Source organism: Pseudophryne corroboree (genome assembly GCF_028390025.1).
Source record: "Pseudophryne corroboree isolate aPseCor3 chromosome 7 unlocalized genomic scaffold, aPseCor3.hap2 SUPER_7_unloc_4, whole genome shotgun sequence".
Taxonomy (NCBI): Eukaryota; Metazoa; Chordata; class Amphibia; order Anura; family Myobatrachidae; genus Pseudophryne; species Pseudophryne corroboree.
The window spans coordinates 521,307-528,711 of record NW_026967613.1 but is presented as its reverse complement, the minus strand read 5'-3'; positions in this window follow the sequence as shown (position 1 = coordinate 528,711).

The following is a 7,405-nucleotide window of genomic DNA, read 5'->3' as shown; positions in this document are numbered from 1 at the left end:
GCCTCTATTCCCTACGCTACATCCCTGACGCCTCTATACAGTACAATGCATTACTGATCCCTCTAGACCATACATCCTCATTACATCAGAGAGTTAGTGAAACACTGGAAAAAATAAGGGTATAAGTGGACTACAGAAACTGATGCTCTAAACAAAGGAGAGAGAGAGAGAGTAAAGCACAAGGGAAAGTGGGCAATTGGAACACCATAGAGAGAGGAGAGATAGAAATGCCTGAAAAAGTAAAGGGGGTTGGGTATGGCATCCGGCGCTCGGGATTCCAGAGGTCACATGATCCCCAATCCTAATACTAACCCTCTGGGGGGGTGGCGGATAGGGCTAACCCTCAGGGGGTGGCAGCTAGGGCTACCCCCCCCCCCTCCTAGTGCCTTCCCTTACACCACCTCCCCTGGTCCGACTCCTAACCCTCCCTCCAATACTCACCTTCGGGATGTTGGCTGTCTGTGTGCCGGCACCAGTCTCCCAAGTGGTGTCAGGATTCCAACATCGGTCAAATGACCGCCGGTATACCGTCTGCCAGGATGGTAAATGTATCCTGAGGACAGGTAGTGAGTGTGGAGGGATAGGTGGTTCAGTAAAATGTAACGGCTCAAACTGCGATCATTCACTGATAAATTGATTTATAGCTCTCCCTTTTTAACCATTGCAATTATAAAAGCAATGTTTTTTAAACTTTTAAATAAAGCTTGTTAGCATCCCCAGCACACTGTATATGCTGGGAGATGTAGTTCTCAATATGAAAACATTTAATTACTGTATGAACTCTAATCCCCCAACTGAAACCTGGATGGTGCTCCTGGCAAGTGACATCCTGGCCAAGGGGTAGATACGCCCCTGAGGGTCAGGGCCAGCAACAGAAATCTTGGGCCCCAGTACACTGATATCTCTGGGGCCCCCTTAAGCCCCCCTTAACTTGGCAGAGGGATCTTTAAAAAAAAAATGGAGCCTTTGACTCGGACCGTCAGTGAGGCCGGCAGGTGGTTTTCATACTGGGCTATCCAGCTCTTCGGTGGCGGTGGCAGGGACATTCAGAAAAGGGCCAGCACAGCAACATGCATAATAATGGCAATACAGTATGGACCACAGGGACTGGACAAAGTGATGGGGTAAAAGGAGGGGGGAGGGTTTAGTTGGCCTGTTGACACTGCAGCATACTTACGACTGCAAGGGATATAGGACTCTTGAGTTCACGGGCCAATTTCATGGCAGTCTCGGATAGGAGGGCATTGTGGATTCACCAAGGGAATGCTGATGCTGACTCCAAGAAGAAAGGGAGTCTCATCCCTATGAAGGTGAAGCCTTGTTTGGCGACGGCCTAGTTAATTTGATCTCGGCAGCTCCCGCAGGTAAGTCGACCTTCTTGCCCTATGTTCCCTCTCAACGGATGAAGACGCATCATTATCTACCGCAGTCATTTTGGCCCAATAGATATGCAAGAAGTTAAGATTCCCCTTTCTTTGCAGGTAGAGGAAGGAGAAGGAAGAGGTCTGTAGCCTCTTCAAGATCGCAGGAGCAGAGATTGTCCTCTGCTTCTGCCAAATCCACTGCATGACGCTGGGGCTTTCTTGCAGGAGCCCACACCAGTGGGGGCACGTCTAAAACTCTTCAGTCAGTTCTGGATTCATTCGGACCTGGACTCGTGGGTTTTACAAATAGTGTCCCAAGGGTACAAACTGGGGTTTCAAGACGTTCCCCCTCACCGATTGTTCAAATTGGCCTTAGTCAGCAGGGAGAAGGTTTTTATTTAAGCCTCTTCGTGGTCCCGAAGCCGGACGGCTCAGTCAGACCAATCTAAAATCTGAAATCCCTCAATTTCTACCTAAAGAAATTCAATTTCAAGATGGAATCTCTCAGGGTAGTGATCTCCAGTCCGGAGGAAAGAGATTTCATGGTTTTGGTAGACATAAAGGATGCCTACTTACATGTTCCCATTTAGCCACTGCATCAAGCTACCTAAGGTTTGCAATTCAGGATTGTCATTACCAATTTCAGACATTGCCGTTTGGTCTGTCCACGGCTCCGAGGATTTTCACCAGGGTGATGGCGGAAATGATGGTTCTCCTTCGCAAGCAAGGAGTCACAATTATCCCGTACTTGGATGATCTCCTGATAAAGGCGAGATCCAGGGACCAGTTGGTGCAAAACATTGCACTCTCCCTGACAGTTCTTTAACAACATGGTTGGCTCCTACACTTGCCAAAATCGCAGTTGGTCCCAATGACGCGGTAGTTGTTTTTGGGAGTCATACTGGACACAGAAGAGGTTTTCTTCCAGGGGAAAGGCTATGGAGATCCAGAGTCTGGTCAAACAAATTCTGAAACCAGCAAGAGTGTTAATCCATCAATGCATTCGGTTGCTGGGGAAGATGGTTGTGGCCTACGAGGCCATTCAGTTTGGCAGGTTCCATGCCATAGTGTTCCAGTGGGACCTGTTGGACAAGTGGTCCGGATCCACCTACACATGCACCGGAGGATAATCCTGTCTTCCAAGACCAGAATCTCACTCCATTGGTGGCTGCACAGTTCTCACCTCCTAGGGGGGCGATGGTTCGGGATCCAGCACTGGATCCTAGGGACCACAGATGCAACCCTCCGAGGCTGGGGAGCAGTCACACAGGGGGAAAACGTCCAAGGAAGATGGTCAAGTCAGGAAAGTTGTCTCCACATAAATGTTCTGGAGTTAAGGGCCATTTAATAACTGCAGACACAGTACACACTGGGACGGGTGCCCAGCATCCTCTACAGACTAAGAGAAAAGGATTTACCGGTAGGTATTAAAATCCTAGTTTCTCTAACGTCCTAGAGGATGCTGGGGACTCCGTAAGGACCATGGGGATAGACGGGCTCCGCAGAGTTCATGATCTTCACTGAGGTAACGCACAGCACTGCAGCTGTGCGCCATTGCTCCCATACACCTCACATACTCCGGTCACTGTAAGGGTGCAGGGCGCAGGGGGGGCACCCTGGGCAGCAATATAAACCTCTTTTTGGCAAAAATATAACATATATACAGCTGGGCACTGTATATATGTATGAGCCCCCGCCAATTTTACAGTTTAAGCGGGACAGAAGCCCGCCGCCGAGGGGGCAGGGCTTCTCCCTCAGCACTCACCAGCGCCATTTTTTCTCCACAGCACCGCTGAGAGGATCTCCCCGGACTCTCCCCTGCTTATACCACGGTAGAGAAGATGGTTGAAAAGAGGGGGGGGGGGGCACAAAATTCGGCGCAAATTACATACAGCAGCGCTACTGGACAAACATTAAGATACTGTGTTATTCCTGGGTTATATAGCGCTGGGGTGTGTGCTGGCATACTCTCTCTCTCTGTCTCTCCAAAGGGCCTTGTGGGGAAACTGTCTTCAGAAAAAGCATTCCCTGTGTGTGTGGTGTGTCGGTACACGTGTGTCGACATGTCTGAGGAAGAAGGCTATATTAGAGAGGATTGGGAGCAAATGAATGTGGTGTCCTCGCTGACACCTGATTGGATGGATATGTGGAATGCTTTAAATGCTAGTGTAAACTCATTGTACAAAAGATTAGACAAGGCTGAAGCTTTGGGACAGTCAGGGTCTCAACCCATGCCTGATCCTATGTTGCAGGGACTGTCAGGGTCTCATAAGCGCCCACTATCCCAGATTGTTGACACAGATACCGACATGGATTCTGACTCCAGTGTCGATTACGATGATGCAAAGTTACAGCCAAAATTGGCAAAATCCATTCGATATATGATTATGGCAATAAAAGATGTTTTGCACATCAGAGAGGAACCCCCTGTCCCTGACAAGAGGGTACATATGTACAAGGGAAAGAAGCCTGAGGTAACCTTTGAGGGGGTCACACGAGCTGAACGAGTTATGTGAAAAAGCTTGGGAATCTCCAGATAAAAGACTGCAGATTTCCAAAAGGATTCTTATGGCGTATCCTTTTCCATCAACGGATAGGTTACGATGGAAATCCTCCCCTAGGATGGACAAAGCATTAACACGCACAGCTACAGTTGGAAAATCAAATTTTTACCTTATGTTCCCTCACAGCATAAGAAAGCTCCGCATTATCAAATGCAGTCCTTTCGGTCACAAAGAAACAAGAAAGTGCGAGGTGCGTCCTTTCTTGCCAGAGGTAGGGGCAGAGGAATAAAGCTGCACAACACAGCTAGTTCCCAGGAACAGAAGTCCTCCCCGGCCTCTACAAAATCTACCTCATGACGCTGGGGCTCCACTGGCAGAGTCCGGCCCATGTGATGTCATGCAGCTGCTCTGACCACACCTCCTGTTTCTCTGTTGCCGACCCCATTTTGAAACCGTGCCCCCGCACCGCTCCATCTCCGACTTGGAAATGGAGTGTTGTTGACCCCCCTCCCCCCCCCCCCCCCTTCACCGATTCACAGGCAGAGACGATCGCATTATCTGCGGGGTGCCGCAGAAAATGCAGGCGGATGCGTATGCTCTTAGCAGTTTTTGCAGTTGGATTGCGATCCAACCTGAATCAGGCCCCATTACCTATCACAATGCACTGCGGGTAGTACAAAATGGGGTTAATATAGGAGAAAAAACCCCAGAGCTGTGCTCCTTAACTGTCCCTGGTGGCTAGTGGAGCGGCTGCCCAGTAATCAGTGTCCACGCCAGTGCGCACACGGCCCGCCCCCATCAGCGGCCTCGTGATCCCGGAGGGTGGTGTGTGTGTGACTGACCTTAGGAAGAAACCGGAGCCTCTGCTGCAGTGACCCAGCAACCGGGGCACGGGAGTATACTGCGCCACTGGGAGTGATGGAGCTGCAGTAAAGAAGTCTATTAGACCTAGCCTGCTGCAGCCCTTGTAGATTCTTATAAAAAAAGTTCTTCTTTTCTTGCCAAAATTAATAGCTAAGAATAGGCTGCCTGAGGCAGCCCCCTGTTAAGTGGCCTGCTACTGAAGGCACCAACTACAAACTGAGCTCCCTGTTCATGGAAGCGAGCATCTTGGGAACAGTCAAAAGCTTTGAGCCTGTTGGTGCCTCAGATCAAGATCCTACTCTACACCCCAATGTGAATCCTTGTGGAGTCCAGTGTACCCCACAGAAGAAATGAATGTGTCACACCCATTGGCAGCAACATTAGAATAGCTGCTGATGGGCACAATTGAGAAAGGAAGGGGGGAAAACATTTGAATCCAGCACATATATGTAATTTGTACCTTCCTACTTTAAAATGTAATGGATGAACCTCACCCTGTGAGAACTATCTTCATGATCAAGAGATCTCATATGCAAGATAAGTATGTGTTGGGATAGGGCTGTGGAGGGCGGCTGCTCGGGCACACCCCTGTCAAGTTAAGGAGATTCAACTGATGCAGCACAAGGGAACTCTCATCTGGGGACAACAACTGCAGGGAGAACACATTTTCAGACGAATGTGGGAGGGCAGAAGGCTGCCTAATACTGAAGCACCCCCAAACAACAAACCAAATGCAACAACTAGTGCAAGCATTCCTGGGGGAAGGCCCGCAGCAGATGGATTTGCATATGGTGATGTCATCCAAGCAGTGGGCATAGTTGGCTGCAACCCTCGTCTGCATATGAAAAGAGAAAAGGGTCACGCAGGGCATGGCGGCCTTTGTGGGGTTGCGCTTGGATGACGCCTAAATCGCTTTATACACCCCCACCCCCCATCAGTGTGGGCTCATGTTGGCCATGCCCCAGCCCCTGAAGCATTCAAGCTGATTTCTTGCAGCAGCTGGACCCAGTAACAGCTCCAGAGTTGCTCTACAAGACAAGTAAAAGGGTGTGAGCCCTGCAGCACCACCTGTACTTTGCATACACACATATATAGGACAGCATCTCTTATATGCCCCAGGGTCAATAAAATAGTATCCTTATCTATGGTATCCATCCCCTCAGAGAAGGTAACCGTCCATGCCGCTACAGCACTACACACCCACGCCGACGCAATTGCCGGTCTGAGTAAGGTACCTGAATGTGTATAAATGGACTTCAGGGTAATCTCCTGTTTGCGGTCAGCAGACTCTTTGAGGGTAGCCGTATCCTGGGACGGGAGGGCTAACTTCTTGGATAAGCGTGTTAATGCTTTGTCCACCCTAGGGGAGGATTCCCAACGTAACCTATCCATTGATGGGAAAGGATACGCCATAAGAATCCTTTTGGAAATCTGCAGTCTTTTATCTGGAGATTTCCAAGCTTTTTCACATAACTCGTTCAGCTCGTGTGACCCCCTCAAAGGTTACCTCAGGCTTTTTTCCCTTGTACATATGTACCCTCTTGTCAGGGACAGGGGGTTCCTCTCTGATGTGCAAAACATCTTTTATTGCCATAATCATATATCGAATGGATTTTGCCAATTTTGGCTGTAACTTTGCATCATCGTAATCGACACTGGAGTCAGAATCTGTGTGGGTATCTGTGTCAACAATCTGGGATAGTGGGCGCTTATGAGACCCTGACAGTCCCTGCAACATAGGATCAGGCATGGGTTGAGACCCTGACTGTCCCAAAGCTTCAGCCTTGTCTAATCTTTTGTGCAATGAGTTTACACTAGCATTTAAAACATTCCACATATCCATCCAATCAGCTGTCGGTGGAGACACCACATTCATTTGCTCCTGCTCCTCTCTAATATAGCCTTCTTCCTCAGACATGTCGACACACGTGTACCGACACACCACAAACACAGGGAATGCTTTTTCTGAAGACAGTTTCCCCACAAGGTCCTTTGGAGAGACAGAGAGAGAGTATGCCAGCACACACCCCAGCGCTATATAACCCAGGAATACACAGTAACTTAATGTTTGCCCAGTAGTACTGCTGTATGTAATTTGCGCCGAATTATGTGCCCCCCCCTCTTTTCAACTCTCTTGTCTACTATGGTATAAGCAGGGGAGAGTCCGGGGAGCTTCCTCTCAGCGGTGCTGTGGAGAAAAAATGGCGCTGGTGAGTGCTGAGGGAGAAGCCCCGCACCCTCGGCGGCGGGCTTCTGTCCCGCTTAAACTGTAAAATTGGTGGGGGCTCATACATATACACAGTGCCCAGCTGTATATGTGTTATAGTTTTGCCAAAAAGAGGTTTATATTGCTGCCCAGGTGCCCCCTGCGCCCTGCACCCTTACAGTGACTGGAGTGTGTGAGGTGTATGGGAGCAATGGCGCACAGCTGCAGTGCTGTGCGTTACTTCAGTGAAGATCATGAAGTCTTTTGCCACCTCTGAAGTCTTCTTTTCTTCTCATACTCACCCGGCTTCTATCTTCCGGCTCTGCAAGGGGGACGGAGGCGCGGCTCTGGGACGGACGGCGATGGTGAGATCCTGCGTACCAATCCCTCTGGAGCTAATGGTGTCCAGTAGCCTAAGAAGCAGGACCTTGCAACTTGGAGAGTAGGGCTGCTTCTCTCCCCTCAGT